This window comes from Marmota monax, unplaced genomic scaffold, assembly GCF_021218885.2.
Source record: "Marmota monax isolate L192 unplaced genomic scaffold, Marmota_monax_Labrador192_F-V1.1 WCK01_AAM20220418_F8-fsc00243, whole genome shotgun sequence".
Taxonomy (NCBI): domain Eukaryota; kingdom Metazoa; phylum Chordata; class Mammalia; order Rodentia; family Sciuridae; genus Marmota; species Marmota monax.
This window is the reverse complement of record NW_026694604.1, coordinates 1,214,347-1,235,636: the sequence shown is the minus strand read 5'-3', so window position 1 is coordinate 1,235,636 and position 21,290 is coordinate 1,214,347.

Genomic DNA, 21,290 nt, shown 5'->3' with positions numbered 1-21,290 from the left:
ACAAAGATTCATATCAAACATTAAAATACAGTCATGTGCCACAGAAGGACATTTGGGTCAATAACAGACACAATGATGGCTCTGATCCCATGAAATGATAATGGAGCTGAAAAATGCCCATCACCTAGTGACACTGTAGCATTGTAATGTCAGGTAGCAAGGCTTTACTCATGTGTTTACGACGATGCTGGTATAAACAAATCCATTGTGCTGCTGGTCCTGTAAAAGCAGAGCAAAAATGATGATGTACATAGTCCTTGCTAATGATAAAACGACTTCGTTGCTAGTTTGTGTATTTACTATACTATATCTTTTATTGTTCTTTTAGAGTGTATTCTTTCTACTTGCAAAAAAAAAAAAAAAGAGTAAACAGTACGCCAGGCAATGCTTCCCCTGCTGTGTCCCTCCATCACCTAGGGAAGCCATGTGCGTGACTGACCCAGACAGTTTGGTTTGCGTGAATACTTTATGATGTTCAAATAATGACAGAATCGCCCAACAGTGGATTTCTCGGGCATGGATCCGATCGTTAGTGACATGTGACTATATAATTACAATGGTAGTAAGTGCAATGAAGTAGATGTCCTGAGGGCCATGACAAAGTCTATCATTTCAGAGATTCCTGACTTAACTTGAAGAGAAAAATATGACAAGAGAGGAGGGGTGGAAGTGACACTGGAGAACGGGAGGTTTTAAGAGAGGGAGAGAAATGTATAAAGGCAGGGGGAAATTCTGAATGCTTTCCTTGAACAAAAAGCATCCAGACTGAAGTGCAAAGTGAGAGAACAGTGGAATAGATGAGGCTGAAGGGATGAGACAGAGTCCAGATCTGTGGGCTCACGGGCCACATTGTGGGAGACCAACCTCTCATGTGAAGGAGTTAACTCCCCTGCTGGGCCATGTGGCCTCAGGCACCCCTGCTGCTAGACTGCCCTGCTTTTCTAGGATTCTAGTGACTTGTGTCTTCCTGCCCAGGCGTGTCTTCCTACAGCCCCATGGGTGGAGCGCGCTCACCTGTTCCTTTGTAATATAACTCCTTGCCCTGTTTAGGGTAGAATCTTCCATGAAAGTGCTATGTTCTCTTACTGTGCCCTTGGGTGTGGCCTACCTAGATGTCAGTCAACCTGCTGACAGTGGACATCATGAAGATAGAAACCTGACCCCTTCTCCTCAATAAAAGGGGTTAGCTCTCTCTCTCTTCCTGCAGATCCTTAAGTTCAGAGGAGCCGTCACAGCGACCCCCAAAGAAAAAGGTATTTGTGTCTCTTGTGAGGTTATTTTGTGCAGCCCAGTCAGCCCAGTTCAACTGGAGTAACCCCTGAGCCTTTTAGCTGCGAACAGAAACCCAGCACCACTTGAAGGTCAAGGTCTTCATTCTCAAAGGGTGGGTGCCACTGACAAACTTTCAACAGGATAAATAGCCTGATTCAATTTAGGTTTTGAACAGATCCTAAGAGACAAATAACTCAATTAACCCCAAATAACCCAGATTTGCATAGACACTTAACTAAAGTTATTTGGAAGGAAAATAACCACATGAAAAAATGTACAGGGGCTGGGATTGTGGCTTAGCGGTAGAGCGCTCGCCTAGCATGCGTGCGGCCCTGGGTTCGATCCTCAGAACCTCGTAAAAATAAATGAATGGAATAAAGGTATTGTGTCCAACTACAACTAAAAAAATAAATATTTTTTTAAAAAAGAAAAAATGTACAATATCACCAGACATTAGGAAAATACAAAAAAATTTAAAAACCACCACAACAATGAAATATTCCACTTGAGTGGCTACAATCAAGATTGACAATATTGAGTGCTGATGAGGATGCAAAGAAACAGAAACCCTCAGTCATTGCTGGTAGGAATTTAAATGATCCAGCTACTTTAGAAAATAGTTTGGCGGGGGCTAGAGTTGGGGCTCAGTGGTACAGCACTTGCCTAGCACATGTGAGGCACTGGGTTTGATTCTCAGCACCACATTAAAAAATAAATAAATAAAGATATCATGTCCATGTACAACTAAAAAAAAAATAGTTTGGTGGCTCCTTACAGTCACACACTGCCTAATGACATTTTAGTCATTGACAGAAGTCCTATAAGGTCATATTGCCTAGTGACATTATATGCATCTTAGTTTAAGTAATTCTAGGTTGCTCACACAATGATGAAGTCACCTAGTGATGCATTTCTCAGTGTGTATACCTGTTATTTAGTGAAATGTGTCTATATTTTAAGAAACTTATGCACAACCCAGCAATTCCACCTCTGGAAAAGTATTCCAAAGAAATTTAAGTATATGTCTTGTATACAAGTATACAAGTATAAGACTTGTAGAAAACATTCATAGCAACATTTTTCATCATATATATCCAAACTGGAAGCAACCTGACTGCCCAACAACTGATGAACAGGTTGAGTGATTAAGTGGTAGATCCATAGGATGGAATACTAGAGAGGAATAGTATGAATAGAACATTAGATTAGTATAAGGTACTGACACATTCCCCAACATGGATGAACCTTAAAAATATTATGCTAAGTGAAAGCAGTCAGACGCAAAAGACTACATATTACATGATTATATTTATATGAAATTTCTAGAAAAGAAAAGCAGTTCTAAGACTGGATTCCAGTGATGGTTGCACAACTGTATAAATGTACTAAAGCTTATCTACCTATGTTCTTAAAATGGGTGAATCTTACGATGGGTGAATGATGCCTTCGTAAAGTTGTTTAGAAAGAACAAAAGATCAGAGCTGGGGATGTGACTCAATGTGTCAAGCGCTTAGTAGAGCGCTTGCTGAGCATGTGCAAGGCCCTGGGTTTGGTCCCTAGTGCAGCAAACAAAAACAGAACAAAAGAACAAAAGGTCAGGTCATTCTGTGTAGAAAATAATTTAGGGGGTTGAGAGCAAGGTTAAAGATAGAAGACCATCTAGAAATCTTGGAGTGCCTCTGCTTGGTATTTTTGAACTCTAATCTCCAGAAATCAAATCCTGCTTAAAATAATAAACACAAAACCACATCTTCACAGTTGAAGCCAGAGGAGTGCCCATTTACACACTTTGGCTTGGCTGGCACAGACTGACAGGAGGAAACCACAACACTGACAAAATGCTTTCAGGTTGTGTGGACTTCACGGTTTCTCCAAGAACCAGGGGTGGGTATCTGCTTTATTTATATTGTTCATAGTTGAGCAGATAAAGGGTCAATTCTGGCAAATTTTGTTTTATAACTATAAATGGAAATATCCATTTCTAGAGGCAGAAAATTGCTTCCCGATTCTTAGATGATTGTCCTCACTGTTATTACCTAAAATTTTCAAAATGTCTAAGATCCCATCCCTCCAAGGCATATCTTAAAGACCCATTGATGGAGTTTTAGGATATTTCCATTTATTTGGGGGTGGGGGGGACTGAACCCAGGAATGCTCAACCACTGAGCCACATCCCCAGCTCTGTTTTGTATTTTATTTAGAGAGGGTCTCACTGAGTTGCTTAGTGCCTTGCTGAGTCACTGAGCCTGGCTTTGAACTTGCGGTCCTCCTGCCTCAGCCTCCTGAGCTACTTGGATTACAGGTGTGCTGCCACCATGCCTGATGGATATTTCCGTTTCTATCTTCCCTTTCTTCCCTTCTCTTTCTCTTTCTCTTCTTTCTCTCAATTCATCTTTCCGATGTCTTTTCTCTCTAGTTTCGGTAAAATGTTTTTTCTCCTGGCTTCCATTATGGCTGGTCTGTCCTTCACGATTGTGGGCCCTGGGCCAAAAGTACAAATGGAGGCTTGCACTGCTCTATTTCTAAATATTTAGAAGGTTGTTAACCATAACATCAAACTGTTAAATAAAATAAGTTTTTGTCTCCTGTTTTGACATTTAACTTCATAAACACTTGAGAAGGCCAGGTTTGAATGCAGAATTCTCATACTTCTTTGAAGATCATTCGAGTCTATGGAAACACAGAGACCCAACCTCAGACCAGCCTTCTTTTTGGATCCCTGGCTCCATCCTATACTCCAAGGGGTCTCATGCACACAGCTCAGAACACCCCAGTCAACATGTCTCACCTCCACCCTCTTATACTCTAACCCCTACAAAGATCCTCACCTTGGCCATCCTGGGGTGTAGAGCTCTGTACTACTGTGGTGCAAGATCCACCCTGGGGGGGAGGGAGCAGGCCAGTAGAGGCTCTCTAAATAGGCTTGGGCCATTCAGGCAGGAAGTTTGGAGAACCAAATGTTGGAACGTATGGTCTAAAATGAGGAACGCTGAACACACACAAGTCACCTTGGCACAGAGGAATCCTTTATCCTTTGGAAATGGCAGGAGAAGCAGGGCTAGCAGAGGGGAGGGGCTGTTGCCCAGGTCCAAGGGGCAGTACCGATTGTCTTGATAAATTGCATTTCTAGATTTCCTGATATTCATTCACCCTTGTGGTTTTGGAATAAACCCTGCTTAGTCATGTTTTTTTTTTTTTTATATGTATACCGCTGGATTCCATTTGCTAATGTTCTACATAGGAATTTTCCATCCATATTCATAAGTGAAATTGATCTCTAGTCTTTTTTATTGCAATAACATTGTGAGGTTTCAGTATCAGGGTTATGCTAGTTTTGTAAATTGAATTGGGAAGCTTTCCATCATTTTCTGTTCTGTAATAGTTATTTTGTTCCTTTTAATATGTGAGGCATTTGTAAAAACATTCTCGTAAAAAATTCAAACCATACAGAAAAAGCAAACATTTCCCTTGATTCACCCCTTCATAGTCTAATTCCCTGCCTAGAAAACATCACCGTTCTTCATCCATTGTATATTCTTCCAGAACATCGCACTTCCATACATACATACGTGTACATGTGTGTAATTTGTGTTCCTTTTTTTACATAGATGGGATTATGTTCTGCATACTGGGTTGCAGATTTTTGTGTTTTGCATGTTTTTTAAAATTCAAATTTATATCTTGGAGAACACACCGTGGCAGTGCATATGAAGCTATCTCGTCCTTCTGAAATGCTGCATGATATTCCACAGAATGGATATTTTTATTGAAAGCTATTTCCCTCTTGAGGAATATTTAAGTAATTTTCAATTGTTCATCTTTATCATGTTTTATTGAATACTTTCCTACAGCAGTTATTACTGCCTGATTTTCTCCTACTTGGTCATTTCTTTATTAGATTGTTCATTTGTTTATTGCTCTGTCTCCTTCCCCTGGAACTTCAACTTCTTCAAAGCAAAATCTTTTTTATCCTGTTTTTTCTATCCATAAATTGTGTTGGGCACATAGTAGGCACTCAAATATATACTGAATAAATGGAGGACAAAGAGACCATCTTTGTTCCTGAACCAAACATGCTACCATTTCTTCAGACTACATACTAAAAATGGAAGTGCTGAGCCAAAGAATGTAGGAATTTAAATTTAAATAAATATGAATTGACCTGCAATCTTACCAATTCATACTTGCCTAAGTCGCACACAAGAGAATCAACTTCCTCACTCTCTTGCTAACATATGCTATTTAAAAATTTCAGACAATTTATGGGTAAAAAAATGCATTTATTGCTGTTTAGCCTGCACTTTAAAAAAATTATTTTTCTATCTAGCTATTTATTTTTGGTACCAGGGTTTAAACCGGGGGTGCTTCACCACTGAGCCATATCCCCCTTTTATTTTTTTATTTAATTTTAAATTTTTTTATTTTGAGGGTCTTGCTAAATTGCTGAGTCTGGCCTCAAATTTGCAATCCTCCTGCCTCAGCCTCTCGAGTCGCTGGGATTACAGGTATGTGCCACCATGTCCAGCTAGCTTGCACTTCTTTGATTATCACAGCTGTGGATCATTGTCTTAGTTTTGTCCCCATTATAACAAAATATTTGAGACTTGGTAATTTATAAAAAACAGATGTGTAGTTCTCATAGTTGTAGGGACTGGAAAGGTCAAGATCAAGGTGCCAGCAGGTTTGGCTATCTGTTGAGTTTCGAACCTCTACTTCTTCTATATCTTCCGGAGGTGGGGGGACCTCCATCCTCACATAGCAGGAGGGATGGAAGGGTGAAAACTGGTTAGCTCCTTCCATCAAGCCCCTTTAATAAGAGCATTAATCTCATCATTAGAATGCCTCACCTCAGACCCCACTTCCAACACTGTTGCATTGAGGATTAAGTTTCCAACACATCAGTTTTAGGGGACACATTCAGACCGTAACAATCATGTTTTGTTTTTTCATCATTTGGAAATCCTCTTCTGTTAATTACTTGTTTATATATCCTATCCCTTTTCCCCTATTCACTTGCTTTTATTTTTCTTAATTATTTGTAGAAGATATTTTTTCAACTTGAAAAAATAAAATTGTCAAATATCTGGCCAGTATTTTCTTCTAAACTGTTGCTTTTGACTTAATTTTGTCACTGGTTCTTTTTAGCCTGCATTATCTAAGTCCTATTTTAATGAATCAAATTTATTCATTTTTTTTTCTTTTACTTTGTTTTCCAAAATCTTTTTAGTATCTGTTGACTCACATCCGTGCATAATGAGAAATTTATCATACTCAGCCATAAAGAGTTTACTTGCTAAACGTTTATTTAAAATGGAAGAAATATGCTATTTTTAACTATAGTCGAATATGGCTTTTTAAAATATGCCACGTAAGGGATTTATCCCATGTGCTGTGTGTTACAAAGCCTTTTAACTTATTTGTCATGATCTTTCATGTCTGTCTTTCTACTGTTCACAAGTAGGCTCACAAGGGATGACATTGATCTGCGGTATCAAGTGAAATCCATCTTTAGGTCTGGGAGTTCAGAACACAGAGAAACAGGGGAATCCACAGGCCCAGGGAGGGTCATACTCCCACTTTGGATGTGGGTCTGATTCACACCACCTCTTTCTTACCTGCCAATTATGTTTGTTGGCAGGACTGGGGTTAAAACACTGACTAGATCTTGGACTTGAAGACTTGTATTTTTATAGTCAGTGTCCTGGGTCTCAATTTGTAAACCTGTACCTCAAATCTCTCTTAATAAATTTATCTCAGTCTACACCATCCCAATCTAGATGAGTGTTTGGCCCTCAGTCAGAATGTCTCCCCCAAGTCTTCCTGCTCCTCCACTTTCTTTTCCTTCTCCTCCTTTATATTATTTCTGGATCATCAGTAGCCCTTTTGAGAAAAGCCTGACAATCAAGGTCAGTAATTCTCAAGTGGGGGGTGCCACATCACAATCACTTAGACAGCTTCAAAAAAAGAAAAGTACATTCCTGGGCTCTATCCTAGATTTGAGGAATCAGAAGGCCCAGGAATTCTGAAATATCTAAAAATCTTCCCAGGTGATTCTGATGTGAGCTCAGAGTTGAGAATACCCACCTAGGTTTTTGCATTTTAACATCTGACCTTATTTCAAAGAACACTTCAATGGCCCCCTGTGGATACAGTCAATGTGACTAATTCTATAGGACAAATGACCTAGTTTCTTCAACAAATAAATTCCGTGAGAGTGGAAACTGCTATAAATTAAGACTTGAGACCTGTCAGCCGAATACCGTGTAAGAAACCTTGTCTGGATTCCGATTTGAACAGACTGAAAACAGGCATTTCTGAGACGATTAGGGAAAACTAAACGGAGATTATTGGATATTAAGGAATTATTTATGTTGGATGTGATGGCTGTATTAAAAAACAAAGTCCTTATCTGCTAGAGATAAATATTGACGTATTTATGGGTGAAATAATGTAGCTGAAATTTGCTTTTAAGTATTCCAGAAAAAGAAGAAAAACTATGTGGGAGGAAATGACAAAGCAAGAACAACAATTCTGATAATGTTTAAACAGAGGCGCAAGGCACGAGGGGGTTCTTTGTTCTATTTTCCTTCCTTTTGTATATGTTTCAAAATTACTACAAAAACATTTTAAAAGAATGACATCATCCATAAGGACTGGAAACTATGCTCCTCCCCAGGCTGGTTTTCCTGACCCAGCCCCATGCCCAGAGCCTTGTCAGAACTTCCCTGCCGTGGGTCCCTGTTTCCTTTGGGGTGTACCTAATGGGATCAAGAACTGTTACACAGTGTTTCCTGTGATTCCTTTATCACGTCTTTCCCCTGGAAGGTGAGTGGAAGGTCAAGTCCACAGAGGCACTTTGTAACTTCTATTTCACATCCTCTATAATATGTTGAAACAGGTGTGGGTACCAAGTAGGGCCAGTCACCTACCTTCACACTGAGCATAGATCTCTCCTCCACTGAGGGCACAGAAGGAGAACACTCAGTTGCAATGACAGTGATGTGAACTCCAAGAGCTGAGTCACAAACACCTCTTAGGGGATTAAGGGAGTGTTTTCATCCAATCCAGCAGGTGATACAGAAAGGTAAGGCTCTCTCTCAATGAAATGATGGTGGGAAAAAGCAGAGAACATTCCAATCTAGCCTTACTGAAAAAGGAGATAGCTAGAAACTGGTTTCCCTCTATTTTATTTTTTAAAGCTATTATTTTTTTCAAACACAATTTTCTTTAAATTAAACTTGTATCGGGGTATGTTTAATACAGATGATAAAAGGCATAGTGTAGGAAAAATAATTTTATGATGTATAACTATAATTTCACATGTTCTTAAGTTATTTTGTAATACATCGTAAACTTTATTTTGCGGTTTGTATTATAGAACTGTAAGTTTATCGTTCATCCCTGCTTCAACATTATGAGAGAAGTCTCTCTGATGGCTGTTTCCCTAAGTTCAGGCAAAGCACCTCCTTGGAAATCAGTCTCCTGAACTTCATCTCTCAAGTCCAACTTTCTAAGTGCTGTCAACAAAGAACACATAGGGATGAAGCCATTTCTCTAAGCTTTCTCAGGAGCATGAGTAGAGGGTCCTGTTAACTCAGGGTAGAACCAGGTGAGAGGATTCCAACGCCCAGGTCAGGACTCCTCGCCAACCAGTAAGAACCCTTAGCTCTCTGGCCCATGGATTTGCTTGAGGAAGCTGAGGCAGCCCTGGGTTGGCGAATCAGGAACTCATGGGCTCAGGTTAGGTACCCCAGAAAGAGCCAGTCTGGTCTACAGCTATACACACACCAGAATCACCTGAGAAGTTTGAGGGGACAGATATATAGTTGTCCCTTGGTATCCACAGAAGACTGATTGAAGGACTCCCAAGGATACCAAAATCCACAGATGCTCATCCACAGATGTTCCTCATATAAAATGGCATAGTATCCTCCCACAGACTTTATTTTTAGGTTTTGTCTATCTATCTATTCAACTTAAATTTCTTTGTTTCTTAAGATAATTTCTACTGGTGCATTATAATTATACATAATAGTGTGCCTCGTTGTTACATATTCCTATGTGCACCTAATATAATTGGTCAATTTCATCCCCTGGTATCTCCCCTATGGCTCCTCTCCCATAGACTTAAAATCATCTCTACATTACAGATACCTAATATAATGTAAAGACTATGTAAATACTTGCTATACTCCTGTTCAAAAAATAATGACAAGAAAAATAATCCGTACGTGTTCAGTACAGATGCAACCATAGAAGGCCTACTTCACAGTATAGGAAGGAGACTCAAGGAGAGCAATGATCAGTTAATGAGCGCTGGAGAGGTGAAGGTGGGAGGCAGCACGTATGTCCTCACACACCAGTCACTTCATTCGAGTGGATTTACCATAGTGCTCTGTGTGCAGCAGATTCGATTTTTGCTTTTTAGAAATTTCTGAACTTAAAAAAATTTTTTTTTTGATTTGAGGTTGACTGAATTCATGAATGCAGAATCCACAGATATGAAAGGCCACCTCTGTATCATATCACATTCCTGAGACCCACCCAGACTCCAACATCAGAATCCCTTGATGGGGCTCAGATACCAGCAGTTTCTGAGCTATGTTGCTCTCACCCCAAGCTAGAGGTACCAGGAAGTAGAACGCTGGGAGAACCGGAACCTATAATTTGGAGCAAATTAGAGGCAATATTTTATGTACAGTGAGCTCTCTGAGGTTGTTTCCAGGACACTGTGTGAGAGGTTGGTGTCCCTTGCCCCTGATATCTGAAGTTTAACTGCTCTGACGAACACCCCCAACCCTGCCATCATCACAAGAATTGGTCTAAACCCTGTCCTGTCTGTCAAGCTTTAGACTTGCACCACTGCCCTGGGGAACCAACATTGCCCCCTCTGATGTGCAAATTTGAAGATCTGGAGAAGTTATGGGCTGGTAATCCTGACTGCCTCAGGCTAGAAGTAGAAAGTCAAGGTCATTGTACTGTCATGTGTAACTAATTAAAACAAATAAAAAATTAAAAGAAAGAAAGAAAGAAAGAAAGTGAAGTCTTCACCTGAGAGTGACAGGATGGTTTCTAGTGGGGCTTCTGGGGACAACCAATATTAATTTGGGTCTTTTAGAACCTCAGAGGTTGGCTTCCTATGCTGCCATATTTGCTATTCAGGTCTAACTGCACCCTGGGAAGGCTAGAGGCAGCATCTCTCACAGGTTATGCGGGTTGGGAAGGGTAAGCCTCCAACTGTTTGGCAAGGAAAGGTTCTAAAAAATGGGGGGCCCCTGTCTACTGTGACTCCTCGTTGCTTTAAATACTGCTTAGCCTCGGAGTGAGGAGTGTGCTTCTCTAGACCTGGCTACTGTCACCTAGACTGGAGAGGGGCAGGGAGAAATGGGGAAAGGAGGAGAGTTAGCTGGGAATCTTTGGAAGTGTGAGGATGGGAAAGACTTCAGGGGAGCCATAGGGGAGGAAGGCTGGGGGAGGGGGAAGCTGGAGGAGAGGCCAGGAGATCAAGGAAAGGGAAGGAGGGCCAGGCCAGCCTATCTCTTCCTCCCACATTCCTCCCAGCATTTTTTCGTTCCCTTGGTTATAGAAGAATAGCAATTAGCAAATTCAGTAAAAAGAGCCAGAAATGGAGATTGTTTGCGCATTTGGGGGCCAAGATGCATTAGTGCAGGAATGTGAACAGAACTATATATAACCCCCTCTCTTGGCCCACCCACCTGTCCGGGCCGGGTGAGCGATGGTCTGTTTGTTCTGGGCTGGTATGTAGCGCATTTCACTCTGGGAGCCCACCATCTGGACCAGAGCCTCGCTGCCAGTAGCCCTCAGTGACCATATATGGCAAAATGATATATGTGATAAAAAGAAGCCAAATTCTCCAGTTGCGTCAGCCCCGGGAGCACGCAGCCCGCAGGGCTCCAAACCCCTTCTATTCCCTCCTCTCGGCCTCCAGCACCGCCCCCCCCATCCTAGCTCCCGAAACCAAAAGGGCTCAGTGATTGGCTGGAAGGGGCTAGGGGCGGGGCCACCTCCCTCCCCAGTCTTCTGCTCGGACCAGGCAGACTCGCAAGCTGGCTTAGGGTGGGGAGGGTGAAGAGAGAGGGAGGGTCAGAGCTACGAGTGTGTTTGATCTTGGCCTTAAATCAGGAAGATTAGAAACTGAGGGATAAGTCACTTTTTTTTTTTTTTAAATTCCAGAAAGCAGCCTGATGTGGTGCCACATATATGTGGGTTGTGGGTGGAGGATGGAATGGGCACAATTTCACTTGGGTTCTGTCTACCCCAGTTCCAAGGATGAAATGAACTCCACAGCCCCCAACATCCCTTCAGCTACCTTGAACCTTAACCCATCAGGAAAAAGTTCCATGGAGATAGCCTATCTGAGGGAAAAATAAATAAATAAACAGAACATACAAATCCACACGCCTTCTCCTCTCAAATATTTTCTCCCCATTTCTTTCTTTTTCCCCCTCTATCCAGCACCCAGTCAAATCCAGAGCATGTCTGCATAGGGCACCCTGCAGTGAGCTCCCACTCAGGGCTAGGCACTGTGCCCATGCTGGAGGAAGGTGACCAGTACAGACAAGATCCTGACCCTCAAGCAGCTCATGTTGGAGGGGTGGATGGCTGTCCTACAGGGCATCCAGCCAGAATCAGGGCTGGAGGAAGCTTCTAGGAGGAGATGATGCTTAAGCTCTTCCATAGTTTGTCTAATGATTGATAGAGCTTAGGAATAGAACCCTGAGCTGAGGAGAGAGACGGTGAGTCAGGCAGGTTGGACCAGGTTGTGCTAAGTGGTAGGGCAGGGGCCAGAGCCTTGGAGGCTTTTGCTTGGAAGTGTCAAGGGACTGGACCTCTGCCCCTTCCTTACCTCCTCTCTCACAGCGGAGTCCACAACCCCTGAGCATACACACACACACCCATAGGCTAGGTTCAGCAGGCACACACTCACACTCACACACGCACACACTCAGGAATGTGCTCAGAGATGCCTGCTCAATGCCACATCACAAGAGCAAGCAATTTAGGAAAAGGGGAGAAAGAAGAAGGAGAGTCAGGGAGGGAACCAGGCCTGGGTGAAGGCACTCTGCCAGGCAGAGGAGTGGGAATTGTGTGGGTGGGAGAGCCAGGAGGTGGGTGGTGAGAGATTTGGGACATGCTAACAGGCTCTGGGCTCCCACTTGGAGGAAGGCAGAGACAGGGGTGGAGTCATCTAGTCAGCCGAGGAGGAGTGGGGAGCAAACCATAGGCTCTGCAGCCAGTACCATGCCCAGCTCAGCTCAGGATATATGTCTGAGTGTTTGCACTCAGCTCTGCTACACACACACACACACACACACACACACACCCTCACTTCTGGCTCATGGAAACTTAAGCTTCTCCTCTGGCTTTGTTTCTCAAAGTTGACCACAGAGATTGGGACACTGGCTGCAAGAGACCTGAGAGAAAAGGCTCTGGAGTAACCCTGAAAGGAAATAGGACGTGGGACCTTGTCTGACTCTCTTCAGTGGACACACACTCACCAGTATGTCCCTTGACATTTTGAAGGGCTTGAGAGCCTGTTTTGAAAGGATGGGTATCATTCATGGAACATACCTTTAGACATCTGTGTCCACTGAGCATCAGAGAGGAGGATGATTGTAGGCCTCAGTCAAGATATTGAGTAAGCCAAGAAACTCCCTTGGTTCCCCAGGGCTAGGCCAGGCAACCCACCCCACCCCACCCCGTGCTCACAATGCAATGCAGTAGAATATGCCCAGGGCCAGTGAGGTGCAAGGGGGCAAGGTCTTTTTTTTTTTTTAACATTTTTTTATTTTTAAAATTTTTTCTAATTAGTTATACATGACAGCAAAATGTATTTTGTTTCATTGTACACAAATGGAGCACAGCTTTTCATTTCTCTGGTTATACACGATGCAGAGTTGCACCATTTGTACAATCTTAAATGTACCTAGGATAACAATGTCTGTTTCATTCCACCCCCATCCCCCTGCCCCTCCCCCCTCCCCTTTGCCCAATCCAAAATTCTTCCATTCTTCCCATGGCCCCTCCCCCCATTATGGATCAGCCTCCACTCATCAGAGAGAACTTTCATTCTGTCTTAGGTTTGTTGGGGATTGACTTACTTTGCTTAGCATGATATTCTCCAACTCCATCCATTTACCTGCAAATGCCATAATTTTATTCTCTTTTAATGTTGAGTACTATTCCATTGTGTATGTATACCACAGTTTCTTTATCCATTCATCTATTGAAGGACATCTAGTTGGTTCCACAGTTTAGCTATTGGGATTTGAGCTGCTGTAAACATTGATGTGGTTGTGTCACTATAGAATGCTGATTTTAAGTCCTTTGGGTATAAACCAAGGAGTGGGATAGCTGGGTCAAATGGTGGTTGCATTCCAAGTTTTCCAAGGAATCTCCATACTGCTTTCCAGAGTGGGTACACCAATTTCCAGTGCCACCAGCAATGTATGAGTTGCTTGGATTCTTGGTAATTGCCATTCTGACTAGAGTGAGATGAAATCTTAGCGTAGTTTTGATTTGCATTTCTCTAATGGGCAAGGTCTTTTATGACCCAGCCTTGGAATTCCCACATTGCCGCTTGCACTAAATTCCATTCAGAGCAACACTGGTTCAGTCTGGGAGGAGACACACAAGGGCATAAATACTAGGTATAAATACTAGGTGGTAAGGATTTGTAAGGGTCATCTTGGAGATTGATTACCATATTGCTAAGTTTTGAGGTAATTTGTCCCAAAGCCCTAGGGAACTTATACAGTCAGGGATCGATGTCCTTGAAGAGATGTTTGGGCAAGGGTGGCAGGCAGGACTTAACTCCGGGTCTTCATATTATACAGGATTCTCTCCATTATAAGAGATTTTTAAAAAATTCATTGCAAACAGAAGAATAGAAAGAAATTTATTGGCTCCCTATATTAGCTTCCTGTCACTATAAGAAATACCTTGTGATAATCAACTTTCAAAGAGAAAGGGTTTATTTTGCCTCACAGTTTTAGAAGTTTCAGCTTATGACTGGTTGGCCCCATTGCTTTGTACCAGCAGTGGCACACAGTGGTTAGGAGCATATGGTGGAGCAAAATTGCTCATCTTATGGCATCTGAAAAGCCAAAAAGAGGAAAAGAAAAGGACTGGGATCCCATTGGCCCCTCCAAGGATATACCCCCAATGATCTAGAGACCTCCCAACTCTTAAAGGTGCCAGTACTTCTCAGGAATGCCTCACTGGGGACTGAGCCTTTATCAAAAGAACCATTGGGTGACAATTAATATGCAAACTGTCGCACACACATAACAAAAAAGCCTAGAAATTGTGCTCATTTCAAGAGTGGCTAAAATTAAGGTTTTCTGGGAAAGTAAAGATTGATTGCCAAGTGGGAGTCATGGTCAAGCTGCTAGAGGTGTTTGGAGGAGGAAGCAGTAAGGGTCATTTGAACAATGGGTAATGGAGGACCATTGTTCTCTACACCTTAGCCGGTTTCCAAATTTCTGCAGCAAAAACTAAAAACAATAGCAACCACAAAGAATGAGGATGCCTCCTAGGAGAGTGGTCAACTTGTGGTTCTGTCATTGCACACATACAGGGTCATCCCCAGCCACGTGCACATCACAGCCCTCTCAAAGCATAGAGTGATCCTCTGCATCAGATTGCCCCAGAGACATATCTGGATGCCCCCTGTCCCCAAGACCTTCCAGATGACAAGTCCTTTCTAATTACGTCTCTTATGGGAAGTCCACTTACCTCTGGCCTCCATTGCTGATGCCTTGACTGATGTTCTTCCATAAATCAGTCCAGATGGCGGGCAGCTTTGTCAAAGGGCTTAGGCCACTCAGCTTCTCTGGATGTAGGAACGGATTCTGGGGATAGGAACTGGCATCCATCTTGTTGATTCCTTCAGCTGCAGCACTCAGAATTGGGCTGGATGCATAGTAGATGCTCCGTATTTGTTGAGTGGATGAAATATCTTCGAGAAAAAGGGAGTTGTTATAAGAATACAATAGAGCCAGAAGTAAAAATGGAGGTCAGGATACAAGAAGCCCCGGGGACAGTGACTCTCTCAACAGTGGTAGATTTTTTTCTCACTCCTGGTGGCTCTGCCTCGCTATGTTTTTGCTACATTCTGTTTTCTCTCCTTCCATGTTCCTCTTCGGAGTCTGTGCTCTACTCACATCTCCTGAGCTTGCCATGGCCCCACAGTGCTGCCACATGCCATGTGTCTTAGCTTTTTCATCACTGTAACCAAAAGACCAGACAAAAACCATTTTAGAGGAGGAAAATTTTATTGGTGGTCACAGTTTCAGAGGTCTCAGTCCATATGGCCAGCTCCATTAGCACTGAGCCTAAGGGGAGGCAGAACATCATGGCGGAAGTGTGGACATGATAGCGCCTCACACAGGAAGTGGGAGCATTGCTCACCAGGGACAAAATATACACCCCCCAGGCACTCATATATATCCCCAGGGATTCACCTCCTCCAGCCACATCCTACCTTTCCCAGTAAATTCCTATCACTGGATTAACACACGGATGATTAGGTTAAGGCTCTCATAACCCAATTATTTCACGTCTGAATGTTCTTGTATCATCTCGCACATGAAGTTTGTGGGGACACCCGTATGTAAACCAGAACAGCATGCTTCACTTCACTCCTGACTTCCAGGAGCCTCACATCATTTCCAATCAATTCCTTTCTATTATGTATTTAACGACTTCCTCCAATAATGAACTTTCTTATTAATGGGGAAGCATTCTTGTCTCTCCCATTGAAATAGCAAATGTTCCAATCCTCTCTTAACCCATATCTTCCCCCAGTTGCTGCCTTCCTTCCCTTCATGACTGACCTCTTAAAAGTGTGGTCGGTGGTCCCTGTCTTTCCCTCCTCCCCTCACACTCAGTCCTGACTTCATTGTGACTTCTACCTCCATCATTTCATGACAGAAGTTTTGTTCTGGTGCCAGTTATATCCTAGTTGTTCCTATCTTCAACTTCCATGACCCCTCCACCACATTAGACACAGTTCCTTGAATTCACCTGTGTTGTCCCCCAACCCCACCCCCAAGGCCCCATCTCAGACTCCTTCAAGGCATATTCCCCTCCTCTCTCACGCTGATGGTGTTTCTCAAGGCCCAGTCTCAGGGGACCCCTTGTTGTCCACTCTATACCCCCTCAGTGAGCAGGCCAGTCATGTTACTTATTTAAGCTCTTCAATTACTATATATACATCCCGCCCCCTGCTACCACAGGGGCTTTGCACATACCGCTGGCCCTAAATGGAATGGTCCTCTTCTACCCCACCTGTCTTTGTCCAACTATCCTCTTTCCCTCGTTCAGGTCCATTTATCTTTCTGATCTTAGCTCTTTATTCCTTCTCAGGGAACACTTCCCCTAATCACTGTGTCAGTTTGCATCTTCTGAGAAGTAGGCACCAAAGTGGAATTAGATATGCAAAAGATTTCTTAGGGGTAGATGACATATATTATAAAGGAGGTGAGGGATCAGGAATAGGGAGGAAGAGTCTTCAAGTTTGGAAGAAGGAGGTTTGGCTAGGAAGAACCAGAGGGGCTTGGTCAAACTGACAGAGAGCCTCAGAGCAAAGACCTTCCATTGGAAGAGTCCTGTGTCAAACAGGGATAACCCACCGTAATGTCCCCCACTGTTTTCGGTCATCGGCTCCAAGCTAGCTATGGAGGAGTAGTCTTGGCGTGACATTATTGTGGATCTAAAGATATGACAGTTGAAAGCTGTCAATCACATCCCTGGCAAAAGGGCCTCTTGAGGAGCCATGTGACTAGTGTCCCTCCATGGCCACACAACACTTCTCTAAGCCACACGGTGCCCCTTTGGTATGTACCATCCGAGGACATGTTCTTTCTTTTCAGAGACCTCACCTGGACTGTAATGACACCGCTCATGTACACTACTTTTGTTTAAGAACTGGCTCTTCTTGAGAACAGGGATAGTGGTGGCCTGGCTCACCATGTGTCACCCAACGCATTGCACAGTGCTCTCAATACTTGCTCAATGGAGAAATGAAGTCAAAAGTGAGTGACTAGAATGAATTCAGTCTCTGAATTTTCTGGTTCAGATTCTCAAAATAGCATCTCATGGGTCAGCTCACCTTTTCCACCCAGGACACAGGGTGCCAGCCAGTCAGCGGATTGGCCATTAGGGGATGGATACTGACTCCATCCAATCAGTTGTGGTGGGGAGAAATGTCGTGTGGTACAAATCTGGGTACAAAACTGGATTTCTCTAGAATGGGTATCTCTGAATCTTCATTAAGTCTTTATGTATCTCTTCTTCATAAAGGGGAGAGCGTTCCTTTCCCGGACATTCTTCAGTGACCTGTTAAATTGTGAGGAATAGTATGGATACATGTTAATTCCCTTTCCAAAGGATTTGTCTCCAGTAAGCAGTGTAGGTCCTTATACCTGAGGTCGTATATACTCCAAAATGCACCCCCTTACTCTCCCCACCAATTTCCCAGAAACCTGCCCTTTGTTCCATTTCTCCTAAGGAATTTCAGGATCATGGGCTCTAGATTCAGACGAGACTGGAATTTGAATCCCAGTCCCTTCACTTCCAAACTTCAGGACTCTGGATAAATCACTCAATTTCTGGGAACCCTAGTGTTTTCATCTGTAAAATGGAAATAGCAAAAATGGCAAAAACCAAACAGCCTGTTAAAAGAAGCTTCCACAGAATGTCTCTAGGAATGGCTCTAAATTCAGGGTCTTTTTAGCCTTTTAAAGGCTCTGAGGAATCCTGCAGTTAAGAAATCCAGCTTTCCTCGAACTCCCTTGGCAGCAGGTTTGTGAAGTCCTGTCCCACATGGCTTCCTGGTGTTCTGTGGAAAGCAATTTGGGACACGCTGCTCTAAGAATTTCACTTTCATCTTTTGAGATCACTGGGTATCTCCAAAACTACCACAAATGGGATCCAGATGGCTTTGGCCTCCTGCAGGATCGTTCTAAGTTGAGTCTGGGGGTTAGGTTCCCGGATTTCCTTGAAGGATGCTGGGACTCTGTAATGTGTTCATGCAGAGGTGTGTGAACAAGGTTGTGTGCTGTCTCCCTTTAATGCTGTTGGAGGATCTTTTCTTCACTAAGGGACTGGTCATCGTAGAGGCGTGGGGATATTTTAAATACACCTAAAGGTAGTGCACCTAATGGTAGATGCCAGCTCATTCCACCTTTTCATTTTTAGATGAAAAAAAATAGGTTCAGGTAGGAAGTCAAGTGGCTTTGCCAAAGGACATATGAAAGCAAGGGGGCAGAGCCCAGAACTCAGAAGCTGCTGCTGTCCTTCAAATGGACATGCCTTGTTTAGAACTAAGCATGTGAAGGATCACGCAGGACATCCCTTGGCTCTTGGCTCCTTTTCCTGACCTGGTCATGTGGAGGGAGGTGTGGGTCAGGATTTTGGCTGAAGGTCAGGGGTTAATAGGCCTGAATCCAGATGGCGAACAGCTGGGCTGAGGCACCAACGAACGACTTCTTCCTCCTCTTTCTGGTGATTCAAAAGATGAGAAGGCAGGAAAAGAACTTGCAACAGATGGAAGGGAGACCAAAAGGAATTTGGAATGGGACCAAGGGGCCCAGCTCTTAGGAAATGCTAGGGGAATGTTTTCTGTTTGGAGAGAACATTATTTACCAGAAAAAGAACAGGGACAGGGTCCTACCAGGGTAGATGGGTGGGCTCTGGTTCACATTTCTTGGCTGTTACAGATCATACCAATCCATGTTTCTAAGACAACCAGGGAACCAAATAGGAACAACAACATTAATGGTGATAAGGGGTGGCTGTTGCAGCCTGGGCCAACCCAGACAAGTTGAGCTCAAAGATCAGAAGTTTTGAGGCCAATTCTAAATTTAGAGTCCAATTTTTGAGGAAGCCAAGATGAGCTCTCCTGGCATGAAGTGTGTCAAAAGAATAGAAGAAACAGATCCCAAAGGGTAACTGGTAGAGAGGGGGTGGGGAGCCCCTTTGCAACCAGAGAAACTAAAAATGAGATCAACCAGGCTGTCTGTCTGTCTTTCTTTCTCTCCTTTGTGTCTTTTCAGACTAAGAACTTAAAAAAAAACCCAGAATATCATATTTCCTTTTCTCTCTTCCCTGTTGCCTTTTAAAAAGTGTTCTTTTTTAATTCGGGGGGCGGGTAGGGACTGGGGTTGTGGCTTAGTGGTAGGGCACTCAACCTCGCTTGCCTGAGGCACTGGATTTGATCCTCAGCATCACATAAAAATAATAATACATAAATAGATAAAATAAAAATATTGTGTCCATCTAAACTAAAAAAAAAATATTAAAATGGTCTTATTCAGAAAGACCTTCTAAGCAGCACAGGAAGAGGTAAATGAAGAAAGAGATAAAATGAAGCCCCGTCTTCCCCTTTATACCCAGCCCCAATCCAACCCCACATGGATCACACCTCCCTTAGTCTCTCTTTCCCTTCTGAGAGAGCATGTCATGGCATGAAGAATACAGAGGTCACTTAAAGTGAATACTTTCTGTTAGCTCAGGCCAGGTAAATTCAGTGAATAATTCATGGGTCTGACACCAAACAATGTACCCCAGAGATAAGTCTGTAGTCCCCAGGTTTTATGGTTCTCTAACCCATTGCACTTGAGTGGATGAGGGGCCCAAAGAGGTGGATTCTAACCTAGGCCACACCTTTCATTTAACACATTGGGCTCTTACTGTCTGCCTTTGCCATTGGCTCTGTTAAGAGATCTTGGAGGGTTAATCTCTTGGAGTCATCACTTCCTTATCTATAAAATACCAAGTGTGTCACATGTATCCATGTGGTGCCTCCTGCATTTGTATCTCCCCCAGTTCCCCTGTGTGCTATCCTGCAAGGTTCTCCTCATCTATTTGGCTGCCTCCACTCATCCAGAACAAACAGGGCTGGATTGGTTTTCCTAAAGCATGGACCTTATCAAGTCAACATGCATTCAAAGTCATCTACCATCTGGCCACAGTCTCTCTCTCTCTCTCTCTCTCTCTCTCTCTCTCTCTCTCTCTCTCTCTCTCTCAGCTTCACTCTTGGGTACCTACTAGCAACTCAACAATGCCATTCCAGGTCTTCAGGTCAGTGGGTCCTCCTCACTCACATGCATCATTTAATCTGAAAAGTTCACCCTCACATTTCTACATGTCTGACTTTTATCCTGTGGACCCACAGGGCCTAATTATCAGCTGTACAATTTTGAGCAAGTTATTTACGCTCCATGTCTGTGGAAGATTGTTTCCAAAGATGGCCCCAGCAATGACCTCCATCCAGCATGCCCTTTGCAAGGTGACTGTGCCACTCCATGTCAGTTTCCCCTTCCATTTGAATCTGGCTCTGTGACATTCATTGACCAATTGAATGTGTGCTATGCCAGTTGCAGCTTCTGTTTTTATGTTCTGGGAAGCTGGCCACCATATAAAGTTCTGGCTATCCTGCTAAAGAGAGGTCAAATGAAGGCTAAGTGCTTAGCTGGCAGTTATCCCCAACCCCCCAGTCAAGTGAGTGAGACCATCCTGATGCTCCAAGCACCCCCCTGGTCCAGATGAGCCATGCTTGCTGAGCCCTGTCTTAATTCCCGACCCACCAAATGGTGAAAACGTCAAATGATTGTTATTTTAAGCCACTCAGTTTTGGGACAGGTTGTTATGCAGCAATAGATGACTGCAACAATCTACTCACCTACAAAATGGGGATAATAAAGGTTCCCTGCCCAAAAGGGCTGGAGGATTAAACAAGCCATTCTATGTAAAGCACTTAGAGTTTACATGTTGTGAGCACTCAGTAAACACAAAGCATTTTCTGATTACCTTCTACCAGCTACTCCACTGCTCCCTCCCCTGATCCCCTGTGACACCTTTTCAACACCCTTCTCACCAAGAGAGATATAACTTTCAGCCTGGAGCTTTGGTTGGTATGTCTCTTTTATAGACAGTGAGCTCTTTGAAGGCAATGACCTTGCCCATAATACATGAGCAATAAATGTTGTTGA